The following is a 19,813-nucleotide window of genomic DNA, read 5'->3' as shown; positions in this document are numbered from 1 at the left end:
CCGTCTGTCGGAAGACCCTTGAACTGGCCATGTTTCTGTGGGACCCTGGACGGAGATGCTCCCGTCCTGCTCCATTGGTGGCCAGGCCCGGCTGCTCTTCCCACCCGGCTTCGGTCACCAGCCCGCTGTTCTAGGCTGAACCGTGGAGCCGCAGAACAAGTGTGAGACCACTCTCCCCCAGGGGACCCCGGGACCTCCTTGAATCCCACCACTTCCCAGGCCTGTCGGTAAAACTGGGTTTGCCCGACCGCCTTCCCAGGACCCGCCGTTCACAGTCTTGGAGGCGCTCTGTAGCCAAGCAGAATCCTGCGTATTCTTCTTAACGAACCAGGACCAGGAGGGCACCCTGCTCTGATTCGGCTTCCGTGTCTGCCAAACGTGAGGTGGCAAGTTCCCCTCTGACTCAGAACCCTGTGTTTATTAAAGACCTGTTAGCCCGCCTGGGTGCACTTCTCCCTGCTTATCTGGCTCAGCGAGAGGGCAGAGCCCACAGGGTACTTAATTATAGTCCGTGTGCCACTGAATGATGGCCTGCGAGGTTAGGGATTTCGTAGTGTCTCCCTGTTCAGTTCAGACATTGGGGGCTGCCACATTCCTGAGACCCCAGAACTTAGCGAGTGAACCGGGCATGCAGTGCTGTTCCTCCCTGCACACAGCCCCCCCCCAGCCTTCCCTTTGCGAAGCCCCCTGAACCTTAGTATGTGTGCGGGCCTGAGCTCACTGGTTGGCCCCTCAGGTGTCGATCTGCTCTCTTTTTTCCTCAGAGGAAACACTTGGCACTGTATCCCAGCCTACTCAGGCCTGCCCTTTGCCTCTGGCGTGTGCGTCCCACGGCCTTTGACCCAAGGACATAGGCCAGTTCTGCCCTGGCCCATCTCAGCCTTTCTCCTCCTCTTCCGTTGTTGCCAGTATTTTGAAACTGATCCAATCTGGGGAACCTTAGTTTTTAATAGGGGTCCTGTGGCCAGCTTCCTCCACAGGGTTTTAGAGGCAAGTGTGCTGCACATTTTGGCACTGTGGCAAGTTGCTGGGGGTGGGGGGCGGGGGGCTGGAGGAAAGTCTAGTAGTCTTCTGTTCCTGATTTCCAAGGCAGGGTGGCGGCGGGGGTAGGGGGTGGCGGTGAGATGTGTAAGCTGTAGGATGGTTTGATGCTGAAGCTTTCCAGCAACAGTCCTTCTCTACCCGGGGGGTTAGGAGCTCTGCAGGCCCCCTGAGGCGTCTTTACCTTTGTACTCCAACCCCGATGGCTTTTCCTGCCTGGAGAGGTGTCAGGGGTGGCTTTTTTGGGTTCTTTTTCAAAGCTGTCCCTGGCAAGCTGATTGGAGGGGTGTGTCAGACGCGCAGCAGCTGGTTTCTGTCTTCGCTCCTCTTTGCTCTCTCCTCTCTCCCCTCCCCCCTTCCCCCTCTCCTCCCCCTTCCCCCTGCCCTTCCTCCCTGCCTGGTCCCTGTCCACCGCCCCTCCCCAGCGCTCCCAGGACTGAGCGTGGCAGCTGCTTCCACTGAGCGCAGTTCGGGTACATTTCCGCTCGTTTCCTGTTAGGCAGTCACCAGGGTTCCACGAACCCAGGATCCCAGAGGACAGCTCCATCTTCCTTTTCCGCTCAGCTCCTAGAAAAAAACCTGCTGACTGGGCCCAGAGAGCAGGGTCATGTAGAGACTCCCAACCACAGCAGGAAAATTGAAGTGTGATTTCCTCCAAAGGCCCTGACTCAGCATCGGTCACTGCGCAGCTGCCCAGAGTCCACACCTGGGAATCAGGCGCCGCCAGTGGTGCCCACCAGTGGCCTCTCACCCCGTGCCCGAGACCATCCGCCCAGTGGCCCCTGTCCTAGCAGGGCTCGCAGTCGTGGGGAGTGTCGTCCTAGCCCAACCATGCGAGGGGTCCACCGAGTGTCACAGAGGGCGCAGGCTCTTCTCACAGGCTCGGCAGCCCTACTGGCCTTTGGTAGGTGAACCTCAGTTCACCTTCCACGTGTCCCTTCAGCCTCTGCACGGCGTCTCCCCAGCCCCCAGCCACTCAGAGCCCCTGTCTTCCCATCTCTCCGATTCCTACATGGCTGCCTTCCCATTCGAGGACCAAGATTGGCATCTTTGTCATTGGATCCTAAGTTTTTGTGGGCAAGGCCCTTGTGGTTCTGCCACTGCTTTGTGCCCCATTGAGCCCAGTCCCTGGCCGGTCCTGGGCACTCAGTAAGTATTGGATGGGTAGATGGACAGACGGATGTTTGCACATTAGTGAGCAAATGGTTGCGTCATGGGCCGCCGGTGCAGATGCCAGAGGTGTAGTGTCAGCACGCCCGGAGGAAGCTGAGCCCGGGACAGGCGGGAAGTGGGAACATCCCCCACTGACCTAGCATTCAGGATCTCCTGGAGCCCCGCCCGGTCCCAGTTTTAAATCCCACCTCTTCCCTTCACGGTGGCCCACTCCGGTCTGACCGGTCTGCCGTCCGGCCGGGCCGCCTTGCCCTGCCTTGTTCCTTGAGCCTCACCTTCCGCATCCCAACCGGGTCTCTCTGTCCACTTCCTGTGTGTCCTGTAAAGCCCTGTTTGTGTCTCCCTTTATCCTTGCCCTCGCCCGGGGCCGCCCACTGGAAAGGGTTCTCCGTGAGCTGAGCAGCTGACTGCTCTCCCGCCCACATGCCGTGTGCCAGATACTTCCGTACACCAGAGTGTGCTTTTCTGCTCATCAGACCTGAGCTCCTGATGGAGCACGGCTGCCTGGTGACTTGTGACAGGCCCAGGGCCCCCTGGGCCATCGCTTGCTGACCAAGTTGTCAGAAATGGTGGGAGTGGGGCAGTCCAGTGACAGTGGCCTCCCGCCATGTCCCTGGGAGTGGCTAACAGCCCTCCATCAGGAACAGGTCCAGCTGGTTTAAAAATAAAAAATCAAAACTAAGAGATTGTTCCCGTGGCTTTGGATCGGCATGAGAGTAAGTGTCTGGTTCTGTCGGTACTCTCGGGGGAGTCCCCAGCCTTCACTGGGTCCCATAATTCACATCTTGTTCACTAGCACCCCTCTACCCAGCCCTGGTTTTTCTAAAGTGCAGCAGCCGGATGATGAACTTTCTGTCATTCAGGGTCTCAGCCCCAGGACTGAGCAGCAATCCACATTCTTAGGAAGCCCCGTGGGAAGGAAACTGGAAACTTCCTGCTCCTTTTTGCCCCCAAGTCTCCCTCTGGCCCCTGCCACTCACCTTCCCAGGACGAGGCCCCACGGCTGTCTGGGGGCCGAGGGGCAGACGGGCAGGCATCCGTCAGCCTGAAGGCCTTGACCCATCAGAGCCATGACTGTCTAGAAATGGACACCCAGCGCCGGCCCTTCAAGGCCAGCCTGTGTGGTTCACAGGAGGGCAGCTGAGGGAGTGGGGATGGGATCTCTTCATCTCTGAATCTAACCCGGCTGGTCTAGGGTTGACCTTTAGCTCCTGAGAGTGAGAACCCTCGCTGTGGCTAGTCTCCTGCTGCTTTCGGGCCTGCACAACACAGCATTTCCCCCATCTTCGTGGAACCTAAGAGCCGCTGCAGCTCCCCACTGACCGCCAAGTGGGTGTGTGTGTCAGGGCCCTGAAACGCGTGCAAGGGATGCCCCATGCTGAGCTGGGCTGTGAGGAGGTCCTGGACCCCAGAATCCAGATGGCTTTGTCCCCCAGCTTTGGCATAGGACATCTTCACCGGGGAGGAATCTGAGCTGTTTGTCTCGGGGCCCCTGAGTGCCCTCTGTCCCGGCCTGCGCTTCCCATAGCGGGTCCCCTGCTCTGCCCCCAGCACAGCTTCAGCGCAGGGGTTGGGGGGCCCTTCTGTTGAGTGGAGCCTGTCTACCACCTCAGGACGAGCGGGCTTGGGAGTCGGGCGGCAGACGCAGGAGGGAAGTGTGCTCATTCAGGAGGCGGGGGAGAAGGCCCTTCTGCTCAGTTGTCTCCGTCGTGCTTCTGGAGTCCAGGAGTCCGCTAGGCTCTCCAGCAGAGCCGCAGGGTCGACCTTGCAGAGGTCACTGGGGTAGCTCCCGGCGCTCTCAGCAGGCCCGGAGCCAGTCAGCGCTGGGGTGCCTGGGGTGCCTTCAAGGGTACGTTGCTTCTCAGGCACCTTGGTAGGGCGGTGGCTGCTGGTATTAGCATTCCTTATCGTTAATCACATCCTTACGTCATAACCGTTAATCTGGGTACATTGACCCCTCGGTGTGTTGTTGATAATCATTTGCTGATACCTGTTACCCAGCTGATGTCATGTGTGTCTACGTACGGTCGCACTGCATCCCTGCTGCTGTTGCTATGTCACGAAGTGGTTCTGACACAGAAAAAGATACAAAAAAGGGCCACCACAGTAGCCACGCGTCCACAAGAGCGTCACTAAAACCAGTGCGTCCCAGGTAAAGCCCCTCCCTCATTGACGCCTTTACCGCCGGGGAGTTCGCACCAGGAGGTGCGCACGCTGTCTTCCGGCCCGCCCTCCGCCGGGGGTGTCACGTGACTGTCGTGAGCTGCTCGCCGCCTTGACGCAGCTAGCTCCGGCTTCAGCGCTCCGCTGGATGGCCTTCCCTGGCGTGACCGCACCGTCCCCTGCCAGTGGGCATTTATGATGTTCCCGTGTCTTTGCTCTTTCAAACTGTGTGGCAGTGAGCGCTCTCGCAGGTGTCCCCTCGGGCATGTGTCTGACAGGTTTTCCAGACTTAGACCTCATTTAATCTAACCGTATAGGTTTTCTGTGGAAGCAGCTTGGAAAAAAATCGTCAGTTTGCATGACCTGAAGTCCTGGGCCCAAAGCTGATGGGAGTCACGTGTCTGAACACTCATAAGGGTGATATTTCCAGTGTGCTCTGCGGTACCGCCCTGGGGCCCCGGCCAGGACACCGAGTGGGCGAGGCGGAGGCTCCCCGGCCTGGGGTTCGCTGGGGGTTGCCTGGGAGGGACACGAACCTCGGATAAAGCAGGGAGGCCTGCAGCCGCAGCCGGCTCCCAGAGCCCTCTCTCTGCCCCGTGTCCTCCTCCCAGGATTCATTTGTGCATCAGCCTGTCAGCTCCTCAGTAGCTTGGTTTTCAGTCCTGCTCTCCGCGGGGAGGCCGAGTGTGCAGAAAGCACCTGGCACCCGGCTTTGTCGCGGAGGGCCACTCGCGCCGACATATACAGTCGAGGCTCCCTGGGGGGAGATGCTGCGTGTGCATGCTCCCCGGCCGCTGGGATTTCTTCGTGGCCCCCAAGTCAGCGCTTGGGGCACTTAGCGGTCCTTGCAAACGTGTGCTGAGGCGCGAACAATTCTGTCTCCCCGTGTGCTTGCTCTCCCAGCTGGAGGGGAACAGAGTGGCTCTGCGTTTGTGTTTCAGCTCAGACTGTTAACCAGGGTCCTTGTGGTATTGTTAAGTGCCACATTCTTTTGCATTTTTGTGAGTGACTTTGCTGCCTGAAACGGCCCCAAGCCCAGAGCTGCAGGGCCGGCTCGCATTCCCAAGTACAAGAAGACCATGTTGTTCCGCACGGAGGAAACCTGTGTGTCTGATGAACCTCGTACACGAGGGGGTTATGGCGCTGTTGGCCAAGTTCAGTGTAGATGAGTCAACAGCGTGTGTTCAATACGGTGTCTTGAAACAAATGCACGTGACAACAAGGTTATGTATTGATCGGCTGTGGCCAGAGGCTTAAAAGAACCTAACCCCATTGTTTCCCCTAGGAGCAGTGGGTTCATGTTCAACAGCTCAGTGTTTGCGGCGATTTTCTAGAACAGGAGTGCTATGGACGGGTGGCAAGGCCCTCCCGCGGTTCCTGGGGCGGGCAAGGGGCCTCGACCCGCTCCATGGAACCTGTTCGTGTGCTGCCTTGGCGTGGGGGCTTGATGAAGGGAGCCAGGGTATGGACCTGGAGGTGCAGAGATCACTCGGAACTGACCCAGCGGGCCCCGTCTAGGGATCAGGGCACTTCCAGCCAGGTTCCTGTCACCTCTGTGGTGAGAGGGAGAGGGTCGGGGAAAAGGGAGTGTGGCAGGTCTGCTTGGCTGCCTTTGAGGACAGGACGGGCCACAGCCAAGGGCTGGGGGCCGCTCTAGAAGCCAGGAGAGGCGCCAAGACCCCCAGCGCCCCTAGACGGGAATGCAGCCCTGCCAATGCCTTGGACTTGGCCCGGTGAGATCCATGTCGGACTTCTCACCTCTTTAAGATTTGTGGTTGTATCATTTTAGTGTCCGCTCGCTCAGCGTTTTGTGCTGTTTGTCACTGAGTTGTAGTGATTTGCTACTGCAGCCCTAGGTCTGCACTGTCTGAAAGCCTCGTCCTGATAAAGGTTTTCAGCTCCTCTTCAAGGGTGGGTGCCTGTGCACGCGCTCCTGTGTTTGATCCTCCCTTAGCTCTTGCCTCCAACTTGACGGCCACAGTCAGCCAGAAAATAGGACCGGTTCACTTGGCCGAGTCGACTTCTGGGTCACCGTGCTGAGAGCAGGCCCCCCCCTCAACAGCCGTCTTCAGCCAAAGCGCTCTGTAGAGGGACTCGGAGCTCTGCGGAAGGCACTCCCTGGCTCCTGGATCCCACCTTGGTGACTTAAAAGCTGACTGATGGGAAGTCTTCCGCCACCATTGTTTAACACGAATCTGAAAACCAGCACTGTGTTCAGGTTTTATGCCAAAAACACTGTTGGCACGTCTGCCCTCAGGGCGGCACCTCGCAGGAAACACTGCAGGAGGGTCACCGGCTCCTGCTGACTGTGTGGAAGGAAGTTGGCAGAGTCCAAGGGCCCCTTTCTTCGCATCGTAGAGCCTGGAGCTCACACTAGGTATTCTTTGCTTAATGACCAGACCACCCCGTCTCTAAGAGGGACACTTCAGGACCCCTCGAGGGCATTTGTTTCTATGTCAGCCCTCAGCTCCTCTGTCCTCAGCATGGGTTCAGATTCCGTGTCCCCTTGTCTGTGCCTTTCTTCACATCATATCCTGTTCTCCTTTCTGCATCAGTTTATCCTTCAAAGCCAAGTTCAGGGTCGTGTCCTTTGTGATCCGTCCCTGGTTCTCTCCCCACAAGGAGGAAGTGGCTTCTCCCTGTGAGTCCCTTCTATTAATCTTTTTTGTCTGTGGTTTTATTAATCCTTTTCCCCTACTATACTTGGCATATATAATGAATTGTTGAATGAATAGGGCAACCTTTTCAAAAGGGGGAAATCTGGCCTTCTGACTTCAACCCCAAATCTTCATCTCCATCCTGACAGAGCAGATCAGCTCCGGGCAGGAGAGTGTCCCAAACACGAATGGTGACTCAGTGATTGGAACAGAGCTGATACAGTAACACAGGGTCCTATGACCAGTGCTGGCAGAGAGAAACCAGGGATGATTCCCGAGGTGATGACCCTGGATTCTGGCTTTGCATTTGGACGTGGGAGGAAGAAAGCAAAGGAGCACACAGGGCTTTCTAGATGGGCGGCTAGAACGAGTGCTGGAGCCTCAGGGCTGCTGGCTTGCCTTGTTGCAATCTTCCCGCCCTCATCCAGGAGCCCAGACACCGTGTGTCAGTGGGGTCTGTCCTTCCCGGGAAGTGGAGGCAGCCCTGGGTGCTGCGAGGTGGCCCTGGGTGCTGCGAGGCGGCCCTGGCTGCTAGATCAGCATCAGAAGGTGGGGAGGGATTTGAGTGAGCTTACGGCTCCTAGCTTAAGAAGCAGCCACACCAGACATGTATCATGGGGTGACAACAGAACAGGAAGGCCACTAGGTTGGGAGGCCGGGATCCTTTTCTCCCGCAAAATACAGAAAAGCATTGCTGAGGGGTCCCGTGAGTCGAAGCAGCAGAGTCGTCTTGGCAAATGCAGCAAGCGCCTCCATTCCCAAATTGTGGGGGTGAGCTCTCATTCGCAGAGCAGGAGCGCGTGTGCGCAACTAGGGATGCCTGGGGGCTCAGGCATTAAGCGTCTGCCTTTGGCTCAGGTCATGATCCCGGGTCCTGGGATGGAGTCCTGTGTGGAGCTCCCTGCTCAGCAGGGAGTCTGCTTCTCCCTCTCCCGCTCCCCCCCCATCCCCCAGCTACTGCACGGGCTCTCTCTCACTCGCTCGCTCACTCTCGCTCTCAAAGAATTGTGTATCGCAGCCGCCTGTCAACAGACATTCTTGCGCCGTGAGCTTTCTGGAGTCGAGGTCCCGTTACTGATCCCTTGGAGTTTCTACTGCAGAAGAAGAGCTAGCAGATTGGCCCGCTGTGGGCGCAGTTTTTATCCCTGCCTGGCTCTGTGTGGTCATGCGTGTGTGGGACCACGGGTCCCTCAGGAGGGCTCTCCGGGAAGCCTTTCACCCCATTGTATGGGCCACATGGTGGATCCTGTTTCTGGACCTTGCCCGAGCCACGGAACGCTGCCCCAGCTGCCTGCACACAGCCCTCTGGCCGCCTTTCCTCACCTGGCCTGTCCTGCGGTGACCAGTGGGCGTGCACCTATAGTCTGTGGGTTGTTTTGGCTTTTTTTTTTTTTAAGATTTTATTTATTCGTTTGAGGAGTGGAGGTGCCTGGGTGGCTCCATTGGTTAAGTGTCTGCCTTTGGTTCAGGTCATGATCCCAGAGTCCTGGGATAGAGTCCTGCATCTGGCTCCGGGCTCAGCTGGGAATCTGCTGCTGCTTCTCTCTCTGCCACTCTCTCTGCTTCTTCTCTGTCAAATAAATAAATAAAATCTGAGAGAGAGAGAGAGAGAGAGCAAGGGTGTGCATGCGCACGAGCAGGGAGGAGGGGCAGCAGGAGAGGGGGAAGCAGGCTCCCCGCTGAGCAGGGAGCCCCACACAGGACTCAATCCCAGGACCCTGGGATCATGACCTGAGCTGAAAGCAGACGCTTAACGACTGAGCCCCCCAGGCGCCCCCGGTCTGTGGGTTTTAAAGCACATTCACAAACCCGAGCCCCGCAGCACATCGTCACCACCTCCCACCCTACAGCTGAAGAAACAGAGGCTCAGCAGAGTCCGCGTTCCTGCAAACAGTCGTGGCTGATAGGCAGAGGCGGTGCGTGTTTCTGCTGAGAGCGCCCGCCCAGCGGCTCCCGGAGGGCAGGGTGCGCGCGCCAACGTGCATCTATTTACTATCTCAGTGGATATTGGTTACCCAAGCACCTGCCGGGATCCAGGCCCGCACTGCCCGCCCGGCTCCTCATGATAACTGCAGTGCTGGCTGACGGGGCGCCCTGGAGCGGGGAGGTGGGACCAGCTGTCCCAAGTGGCCTTGCTGGAATGAAGATCAACCCTGAGGGAGGAGAGAGGGCCCCTGGGAACTGCACTGGTGCATCGGTGGCCTGCGGCAGGGTCCCTGAGAACCTCCAAGTCCTGGGTGCTCCCCCAGTGCTGGGGCATGAGCGCTGATGGCTGTGTGTGTGTGTGTGTGTGTGTGTGTGTGCGTGCGCGCATGCGCCTGACCACGTATCCCGAGGAAGGACAGGCCCACCTGCTCTGGTCACTAAAGGGAGGGTGGCAGCTGGAGGGATGGGGCAGTTTGTCCCCATGCCCACCGGGAACTACCTGCCTGACCCTGGCGGCTCCTTCCTTCTCAGCCCTGTTGGTGTCCTCATCTGTGTGGAGGCGCTGGACAGTGACTCTGAGACTAGACTCCTTGCAGCTCTGGCTTTCCAAGACTAGCTCTGCAGCCAACCTAGGCAGGTGTCACTGGAGGGGGGCAGGGGAACAATGGCCAGGTAGGGTGACAGAACGTTGGCACTTAGCACCTGGCCCCACTCACAGCGCCGGTCATTGACCCACAGCAGGGCTGCTGCTCGCCATGTGCTGTCCCGGGGTCCGCGCCTGCCCAGGAGCGTATGTAGCCACACCTGAAGAAACTGGTCTTGGTGGCCGTGAGTCACCTGTCAGCCAGGCCTGCTGTCACCGCCCTGGTGGGACCGGCGAGCAGTAGCGCCAGGTGACGGCACGATCCTTGGCACCCTCTCGGCGCTTCTGGCTGGAGCTGTGGCCGGGAGCTCCGCGTCGGAGCCCTGCCTGCCCGGTGATGCCCGGCGCCCTGAGTGTGCACCGCCCCAGCTCCCCGCTCCAGTCTGGCGTGTTTCTGTTCAGAGGCTGTTTGCTGTCAGCCTTCCTCTCCGGCGTCCTGTCCTCCCAAACCACAGACTTGTTGCTTTCACAGGCGTTCCTGTCACTGAGAAGTCATGCCTCTCCAGGAAGGGGGGGTCCTCTGAATACGAAGCAGTCTGGGCCTGAGTGGTCCAGATTTGGGTTTTCTTTTTTTTCCTTTCCTTTCCTTTCCTATTTGAGAGCGAGAGGGAGACAGAGCACGTGGTGAGAGAGCACGAGTGGGGGGCAGAGGGGGAAGCAGGCTGCCCGCTGAGCAGGGAGCCCGATGTGGGGCTTGATTTCAGGACCCTGAGATCATGACCTGGGCCAAAGGCCGTGGCTTAACCAACTGAGCCACTCAAGCACCCAGATTTTGTTTTTCTTCGCAACTTTCATCAACCCTTGGCTCTCTGGTGCAGGAGCCTGCTGTGGGCAGACCTTGGGTGGAGAGCAGGGAGTTGGACTGGCAGCCTCCAGCCAGATTGCCAGCCTAACCCGAATTTCCCACCTGCGGGCAACGGAGGGACGTTGGGGATCCAGAGGCGTGCTACCATCCAGTCAGCTCCTGAGCCCACTGCCATCCCAGAGCCTTGCCGCCATGGAGTGGTGTATGAGGTCAGATCAAAGTGCTTCCTGTCGGTGATGGGGCTGCCCACTTCAAGGGCACAGTCCAGTGGGAGTGAGGCGGGTGACTTCACAGAACAGAAAACACAGCCCGGGTGAGCTGATCCCAGGTGAGGTCTGAAGGGGACAGGGACTTGAGAGAGGAGGTCCCGGTAATGTGATGGGAGAGGTAACCACTGGCCACAGCACTCCCGTCTGGGTAAGGAGGCAGGTGATGGAGAATCAGGAGGGCTTCCTGGAAGAGGCAGCTTCTCATAAGTTAGGACTTTAGAAATGGAAGGGGTCTTAGAGACCAGAGAGAAGGCATCTGTGTTGCAAGAGGCAGGGGCCCTGGGCTTTTAGGTCGATCAGGGAATCGCCTTAGCTTGTCCTGTTTGGGGTACACGTGCCCCTCCTTGAGGCTCTGGCCTGGGCGCCCAGCCTCTTGGGTGGTGGGCTGTGCTCACAGTGTTGGATCTGGACATGCTGTCGGTGCCTTCCGGAGGCCAGGCAGGATTTCCAAGCTGCGTCTCTGGTCTCTTCCTGAATGGCTCCTCTTCTGTCAGCTCTGCCATCGCCACCAGATGAGTTTGCGGACCACCCTTGTCGTCTCTGTGCGTGTGCAGACCCCCTCATGCTCTGCCGCCCTGACCGTGGCCTGGCCGCTGGCAGCCGCCGCTCAGCACACGCTCACTGATGTGAAGCCGGGCGGGCCTGGGGCTATATTACATTTGTTTGTGGCTTGGGTGTTTCTTTTTATAAGTTTTCATCTGAAGTTGACTGCCCCAGTTGTGTGACCTGCAGTCGTCCTGCCTCATCCCCACGATGAGAAGACAGAACCCAGGAGGTCAACATATATACCCAGGCGTTTTAGCCCGACCACGAGTCCCAGGCGTGATCTGTTCCTTGAGCAATTGCTAGCATCTCAGTTGTTGGTAAAAACCATCTGTGTAGCCGGGGCGCCAGCTGGGATCGGGCCCAGTTCAGAGTCCCCTGGTCTGCAGGCCTCATTCCTTCCACCCGCCCTGGGAGGAGGCAGAATGAGCTCACAGCCTGAGCCACGCGCCCGCCCTCCCCCAACCCCTGCCAAGTCTGGTGCTGCCCAGATTCCACACTTTCCCAGGGTGTGTTCTGGGCTGAGCCTCAGTCAGCGGGAAGGTGAGAGAAAAGTCCCGCCCGACTCCTAGGTGAGCAGTAGCATGCCCTGGGCCAGGGTCTATGTGAGGGAGAGTGGTGGAGCCCCGAATGGCTCCAGTGCGCTCTTGGCGTTGCACAGGGCCCTGTAGTGTTCCAGGAGCTTTGGTCTCCTGTTAGCCCTGAGCCGTCGGTATTGTGTGGAGTTCCAGAAGGCTCAGGCCAAAGCCGGCCCTCACCTTCAGGTGTCTGGCATCAGGGCCAGCACAGTTATCTCAGAGTAGTCCTGGACGGCTCTGAACTCGGGGCCTTGCTCTGGCGTCCAGGAGCAAGTAAGGTCCTCCCGACCTGCTTACAGGGCCTGAGACGCGGCTCCACACTTGCTGGTGGGAGGGCTGCGGTTTGCAGCCCTGCCTGAGTGCCGGCCTCAGTCTCCAGCAGACCCGTGCTCCTTATTAATCAGCCGCTCGTCTCCCAGCACCCTGACGCCCGGCTGGCCTCTGAAAACGAGGAACAAGGCGAGGAGTGCAGGACCAGCCTCTGGAGTTGGGCTGGACTTAACGCTCCTGGGACTCCTGCCTGCCGTGGACACACGCACGCTACGCCGCCTGGCCCTGGGCAAGGCATATCTTGGGGCCCGGTTGTCCCATTTATAAGGTAAAGATACCGACCCAGAGGCCACAGCTGGGCCAGATGGTTGCTGGAGGTCTTGGATGCCTCTGTCCCTTCCTCTTGGGGTCTCCAGGATGACAGAAGGGCCAACAAGGCATCAAGACCACAGAAGGTCATCGGTGCTGCCTGACCCCTCCTGAGCTCCTGCTCTGCTGGCTCCCCTTGGTGCCCAGCGGGGTCCACTTCCTCCCCCAGATTCTTTGAGATCAACCAGGGAACTGGGGAACCATGGATGAACGCAGAGACCAGTTCTGTTGAATGGCTTCTGCTTCCTTTTGGGGAAACTTGGCATCTTCCTAGAAATCCCAGGATTGCTGATCTTTATGGTTGGACTTGGGCCAACACTCCATTTCATAGACAAGGAAACTGGGAGGGTCCCCGGAGGAGCCCTGCCCAGGACCTTAGGCCACTGCTCCCCCATAGTGCGTGGTGGGGTGGGGGTGCTCAGCCCCTGGCTCCTGGCCAGATGGACCTCGAGGGGAAATCCCTGCCTGCGGCCAGTGCCGGCCAGCCTGCCCTCTCCCGCACCCTCCACGTGGAGCTGGGGCAGGGCAGGAGTTCCTTGTTACCCCATCTCCTGGGACTGCTGAGTCACCCCGTGGGGAGGAGCAAGGCGCTCCCCTCAAACTGAGAGGGCTGAGGCCGGCTCCATCACTTACGGGAACAGGGACCCAAGCAACAAGAAATGGCACCTCACAACTGCGTGTGTCTGCTCTGCCCCTCACTGTTCCTCCGCAGCCTCGGGCCCTCAGATTTCTCCCCGCCTTTGGGGGACCCTGCACCTCTGTCCGTTAGCCACACCTGGAGGCGGGAGGAGAGGCCGCCTCTCGAGCCGGCCCTTTGCAGGTGGGGAGAGGGGCCAGCGAGAGTCTGCCCTTCGGTGGGCCTTGAGCCAGCCAGTCAGATGGTGTCCCACAGACCTGTGCAGCGGGCCGGGTTGGGTCAGAAAACAAGACACACGGGGTCCCCGCACCCCTGGAGCTGGCTGTCAGCCGGAGATAAATGTGGGACCCAAGGCTTGCTTGGCTTGATGAGTTGGGATGCGAGGTGCTCTGGAAGGCCTGGGGGACTCTCGCAGGAAGTTGCACCAGAGCCGAGGCCGCCTACTCCACGCAGGGACTAGGCCGCGGTGGCGGACAAGGGAGCAGTCCTGGGGGCCGCAGTGCAAACAGGGTGGGAGCCCTGAGAGGGTGGCAGGCCCCGACGTGACGCGTGGAGGGTTCTGGTCAGGAGGCGGGAACAAGGCCCAGGGAGGGAGACTTGGGGAGAGGCGACCCGGGGTCCTGGGGAGGACCGAGGAGAGTCTGAGCCAGGGTCGGAGCAGGCCTGGTCCAGGCGCGTGGGGGTGCTGCAGAGGCCCACGCGGCCCTTGCCACAGATCCCTGGGTTCAGTAGGCCTCACGGGCAAAGAGTGTGACGGTGCAGAGCGGGTGGATAGACCGGGCTCTAGCAGAGTCCGTGAAGAAACTTCTTAGCCTGGAGCGGGGAGGGGCGAGCTGGGCAGCTGTCCTGGTGTCTGCCCAGTGGGAACTTGTCCCCACCGGGACTCAGACCGGCACTACAGAAGCAGAGGTCAAGGCCTCCATATCGGGCCTCCACTGCGTCCCTCCGCTGTGTTCCGACTCTGGGACAGCAGCACATGGAGCCTCGTCATCTGGCTCCTCACTCCGCCGTGACAGTCACTGGGTGATGGTCCCCTGTCTGCCTCGCCACCTCCTCCTGAAGTCACTTCTTCCCAGTGGTCAGTTCCTGCTCCCAGTGGTCAGTGGCCAGCTCAGACTTTGGGGTGAAGCCAGACAGGTGACCTGGAGGCGTTTTCTTACTTGAGGGTCCCCGCTGGCATTCGGACAGCGTGTGCCAGGCAGGGCAGCGGCCGTTGGAACCTCATGGGCTGTTCAGCTCATCGCCTTCCAGGCAGCACAGCGTTTCTCTCCCCGTGCCAGCCCAGTGTCCCATCCTTCATCTCCAGGAGCTGAGAGCCAAGCTGTCCCGAGCTGCATTTGTGCCGGGTTGTGGGAGGCTCAAGCCAGCCTGGGACGCGACATCAAGGACCGGACCTATGGGTAGCAGAAGACCCCGGGGGTTTCAGCCTTCAGAAGCCTGGTCTGACCTAGGCCCTTCTGCCCGGCTCCCCCAGCTCCTCCAGCTTTGCTGGCTCTGTCCCCAGATGACAGCAGCCCCGCTCTGGCAGGGAAACCAGCAGCTGGCATGGCCCTATAGTCTGGGGGACCTCTGGCTTCTGCTTCTGCGCCAGCACCGAGGCCACCGCTGCCTTCTGCTGAGAGAACGCCCGGGCTTTCAGAGGCCGCAGTCCTTCGGCACCAGAGCGGGCGTCCCCGGGAAGCCCCGACATGCCGCGTGCAGGGCTATGTCTGGGTGCGGGTTGGCCCGCCGGGGCCTGAGCTGGTGGCCATGGCACCCAGCTGGCGGTTTTCCTATGGCATCTAACCTCACAAGACTATTCCTGGCTCATCATTGCCACCACGCCCTTCCACCAAGCTGCTTTTTGGAAAACACAGTCTGGATGGCCGGGAGGAGAGCAAGTGTGCGCCCTGAGGTGTGAAGGTGCCGGCAAATCCGGGGCAGTTTCAGACTCCCGGCATGCCTCGGGGAGTTCTGACTTGTCCCAACCCTGCCTTCCGTGGGGGTGGCGACCTCTTCTCTCAGTCACCTCCCAGATATTTACGGAGGACCTGTGACAGACGTGTCGCGCTTGGGGCAGGCGCTCTCAGTCTTGCTCACATGTCTCCGTCACGTCCTCCGGCTCCTCCCAGGAGGAGGAGGAAGGTTTGTGCAGGCACAGCTAGTGTCCCCATAGACTCCACTTCCTTGGCACCCCCTCGTCACCCCAGAGCCGGGGCCCAGCCCCACGTCTCGTGGCCTTTGCTCTCAGAGCCACGGGGGAGCTCCGCCCTGCTCGGCAAGCAGCTCAGCCTCCCGCAGCTCACGAGGGCCCAGGCTTTGGCAGTTTCCCCAAGTGTCCCAGTGACACCAGGGGCCGCTGGGCAGCAGCTTGGGGCACCTGGGTGGCTCAGTGGGTTAAGCCTCTGCCTTCGGCTCAGGTCATGATCTCAGGGTCCTGGGATGGAGCCCCGCATTGGGCTCTCTGCTCAGCAGTGAGCCTGCTTCCTCCTCTCTCTGCCTGCCTCTCTGCCTACTTATGATCTCTCTCTCTCTGTCAAATAAATAAATAAAATCTTTAAAAAAAAAAAAAAAGAGGCAGCGGCTTGGGGTAGTCAGTGCACCCCACACACCACCTCCCCAGAAGCATGCTCGCCTCACCCTGCCTTTCCAGAAAGGGAGCCTGTTAGCCAAAGAGCACAGCAGCTGGTGTCTGTGCCAGCGCCCCCTCAGATGGGGGCCCGGGGGCACAGGGCCAGGAGGGAGAGCTGGGTGAGGGGGTGTCATGAGACCGAAGACCGTGATGGAAACGAGAGGGGTTTGCTCTGCAGCTTTTGGCTCCGAGCCTTCCAGATGTTAGGAGGCGGCAGGGAAGGCGGGTGGAGTTGGAAGGGATCTGGAGGGAGTGTGTCTGTCCTCGGGCTCCATCCCCTCCCCTCCCATCCCTGTGCCGTCACCCTGGCTCAGGAATGTCTCAGCTGTGCCCGGGATCATCCCCGTTGCCTCCTGGGGCCTCCCTCATTCTGACCCACGTGGGCCTCAGGCTTCCCCCGTATCCTACTGCCGCCCTCCCCCGGCACAGGATACAGTGCAGGTAGACGGGCAAGTCCGACAGGTCTGGGCACAGCACCCGTGTCCTCCGCTTACAGTTCCACGGTCTCTTACTCTTCAGTTTCTTCATCTGTGAAATGGGCCGGCTGGTCCCCCCACCCTCTTGCCTGTACTGCACACTGCCTGGCACGCAGTCGGCCAGGAACTGTAGCCCTTGTGCCCCAAACCTGCCTCTCACCCAGAGCCCAGAACTCTCTACCCACCTGGCCTGGCCCTGCCAGTTGAGGCCCTGCCCTTCAGGTCCAGCTCGCAGCCACAGCCCGCTCCCCTGTGGGCGTATTTACTCCTCCTTTGTGACTCTCACGTGTTCTCTGCACACATTGCTGTTTCGTCAGACTTTCTCATCTCCCCGGCCAGAGCGGTGATCCCCAAGGCCAAGTCAGACTCTCGTGCTCCTTCTGTACCTGCCCTGCTTCAGACACTGGGCATCACGTAACGTGGTCGTTCGCTGGTCGACCGTTAACCGGGCGTTCGCCGGTCGACCCCATCCTGACAGCCATCGCTAACGGGAGCAGCTGTGCTCACGCCTGAGAGCCGGGAGGCCTGTTCACCGGCCCAGATCCTCAGATGGCTCGGGTAGGGCCACAGCCGGAGTGGCTGGGCCCCGACCCTTGAGGCCCCCTTTGCCCCGGGGCCCTGGTCTTAGTCACCTGTTCTGTGCTGACAATCAGCTTCCCCCCCTCTGTGCCTGGCATGGCAAAGGTCATCCTGGCACCCACAGATGGGCAGGGAAAAGTTAGCTACATGGACGCAGGAGGGGAAGTCTGGGCCAGGAGAGGTCAGGTGACCTCTGGTGTTACCCTGGGATGTGGTCCTGGAGCGCCGCAAGTGGCCCACAGACACGAGGCGCAGGGCATGAGTAGGGACACACGTGGCAGCCCTGCACATCTCCCCTCCTCCCAGCACCTCGTGCCAGCTTCCTCCTCCCCCTCCTCCTCCTTTCCCTTCTCCTTCTTCTCCCTGCCTTGTTTTCTCTTAAACCCTTACATGATCAAAGCAGGTCTGCCCGGGTCACCGAGCCTGCAGACGGACCCCTTCATTTTCCGTGTCGCGCGTGTCGATCCAGTTTTCCTGCGGAGACGATTCAGCTGGAGGCCACTGTTGGCTTCCTCCCTCCCCACAGGATTCACACTGCTTCCCCAGCTACCACCAAGTGGCCACTGTGGACATGCCTGCCGGTGACCAGCTCCCCATGATCCCCTCCCCCGCCCCCGAAAGCAGCTTCTCCTGCCCTTCTGTGTCCTGAGGCAGGAGCGGCTGCCCCGCTGGCTTGCGCTCCTATCGTGGGTCCTTCCGCTGCGTGTTCTCTTTCTGTCCCAATGGTCAGATTCCCTGCTTCTCTCCAGAGGAATGATGACACGGGTCTCCGAAAGAACAGCCCCTCCCCCAGACAGTCTATTACTGATGCCCACAGGCCAACCCTTGTGCCTGGAAGTCATGTAGGTGTGCTGGGGTGAAGATCCGGTGCCATTCCAGGCTCGCTCGTCTCCCAGGTGCCTCGTTCACAGGGGGTGCTGTCAGCGGACGAGGCTCCACTGCTCATAGACACAGGTGACCGGCCCCCAGGAGAGACCCCCTGCTCTAGCCCTTTGTGGACAGTCACTGAGCACTACCCTGAGGCCCACCGTGCGGGCAGCGCCAGTCCAGGGGGCGAGGAGCTCGAGCTGGTCTCAGAAGGGGCGGGGGCGCGTCCGCTGGGCCGTGGGGAGCTCCCCTCGGAGGCCGCTGCCAGGTCCCACTGCCGGGCAGCCTCTTCGCAGCCCTGGGTCTCACCCCGTGGGGGCCGCTGGGGGCACAGACTGGCTCCTGTACTGGGGCGGGGTTCTGGAGAAGGTCCTGGCCCAAGCTGGGCTTCATGTTGGCTCCAGGGAGGCGCCGGCCTGGCTTTCTCAGCGGTGGCCTCTATGGGGTTGGAGCTGGGGATTCAGGCTCCGATGAAGTTGGTGGGGCCCGGGATGCTGCGGTTTCCACACACTGCTGCGGTGGCCCTGCAGGAGAGTGGGCGCTGCTCACCACCCTCTCTGCCTGTGCTCGGGGCGGGGCTGCCGTGGCCATGCAGGGCTCGGCCAGCGGGGGACCTTCCGCGCTGGAAGCCTGTGGGCGCCCCTGGCCGGTCTCAGGTGTGGAGAGGAAGAGCGGGCCCCACCAGGCACTACTCCTGTTTCTTCCTGCCCCGTGAGGGAGCAGGATCGGGCCGTAGGGAGTCCGACCGAGGGCATGTGGGAAGGGAGCTTTGGGTGCGGTGCACGTTCTGTGGGGCGACAGGTTATTTCCGGGGGAGGGGGGGCGTCTGCTTCTCTCATTGGATCTGAAAATGTGTGTGCGTTCCTCCTGAGCAGGAGCGGGATGTCGGGATCATGGCCTTCCCGTGGGCAGGGCCCTTTGGGACCCTCCCACCCCCCTCCACTCAGGCAGCATCCCAGCCGCCGAGCCTCCACCACTGGCTGCTCGGTGACAGGAGGCTCCGGTCCCTAGAAACACCTGCTCCTCCCGCCCAAGGGTGCGCGCTTGTTACCAACACCTGCAGCTCTTCCCACGGGCCGCTCGGGCCCCTCTCGGCCGGGCACGGTCTGCACCCTGGCGCGGCCCCCACTGAGAGCTCCGGCCCTCCGTTGCTACAGTTGGCACATGACTTCTTTGGTTTTCCCTTTTTCCTCTTGGCCTCTTGTCATCCTTTCATTCATTTGTGCTGGTCCAAGGCTATGAGCTTTGAAGAGAAAGGACGTGGGGAATGGTCGTCTGTTCTGTGAGGGCCTTGAGCCCGGAGCTCCCAGGCGGGGTGAAGGGAGACTACTAGGGACCCCGCGTGGCCTCCTGTGTGCCCAGGTGCAGGGACAGCCTGGGAAATCCAGCCCCACACGTGCTGCCTGCCGAGCTGAGGGCTCTGGGGAGATGGGGAGGCGCCCCTCGTGCCTGCCCCCTCCCCAGCCTGCAGGGTCTGCGCGTGCCCGTCCGGTTCGGGGCGGGCTGTGGCTCCTGCCTGCGCCACCTTCCCTGTCTGCCCTGCGCCGTGTCCTCCTGCACCGAGCAGGCCGTCGTCCTGGGGCCCCGGAAGGTGTGGTTTTGAGCGCTTACGCTTCGACTCCCTCCCAGTTCACCAGAAGAGTCCCGTCTCGCGTCAGGCCGTGAATTCATTTCCCTCTCTGGCAACCACTGAATTTGAGAACGTCCTGTTTTACCGTCATCAAAAGAAGTGAAACTGTCCCACGAAATAAAGTGGAACGCCCCATGATGGCCCAGGGAGAGACCAGGGTCTTTCCTTTTGGAGTGACCAGCAGGAGCCTGGAGGGCAGCCCCTGCCCATCCTGCCGGGTCCCCTAGAGGATGGCGCATGGCCTGAGCCACTGCAGGTGGCGACAGTCACAAGGCAGACCCTGCACCAGCCCTGCTTCCTTCCTGTCCCCGCGCTGCAGCAGCCTCACCGCTCGCCTGCGCTGCAGGCCCCTCCTGACTCCCAGGGTCAGCCAAGTAGAAACCCCGACCCACTGGCGCACAGACCCTGTCTGCTCCGGATCCAGGGGCGGGGGGCACAGAGCGATGGCCTGCGTCGTCCGCACGTCCGTTCAGCTGCAGGACCGCCTCCCCACTGCAGACCTGCTCACTTCCCAGAGGTGCCCGGGGAGAATGTGTTTTGGGGAAGTGCTGGCCCCTGGGTTCCAGGATTCCTTCC

The 19,813-nt window shown here is 60.4% G+C and overlaps 1 protein-coding gene across 1 annotated transcript in view; it reads left to right on the top strand.

Annotated features, from left to right (window-relative positions):
• Nucleotides 1–19,813, top strand: part of SH3GL1 (SH3 domain containing GRB2 like 1, endophilin A2) — a 29,224-nt gene that overhangs the window by 4,609 nt on the left and 4,802 nt on the right. The window lies entirely within an intron of this gene.

The sequence above is a fragment of the Lontra canadensis genome, unplaced genomic scaffold (genome assembly GCF_010015895.1).
Source record: "Lontra canadensis isolate GAN:19392208 unplaced genomic scaffold, GSC_riverotter_1.0 scaffold88, whole genome shotgun sequence".
NCBI lineage: Eukaryota > Metazoa > Chordata > Mammalia > Carnivora > Mustelidae > Lontra > Lontra canadensis.
The sequence above is the reverse complement of the archived record's forward strand: the minus strand, read 5'-3'. Positions and strand labels throughout refer to the sequence as shown.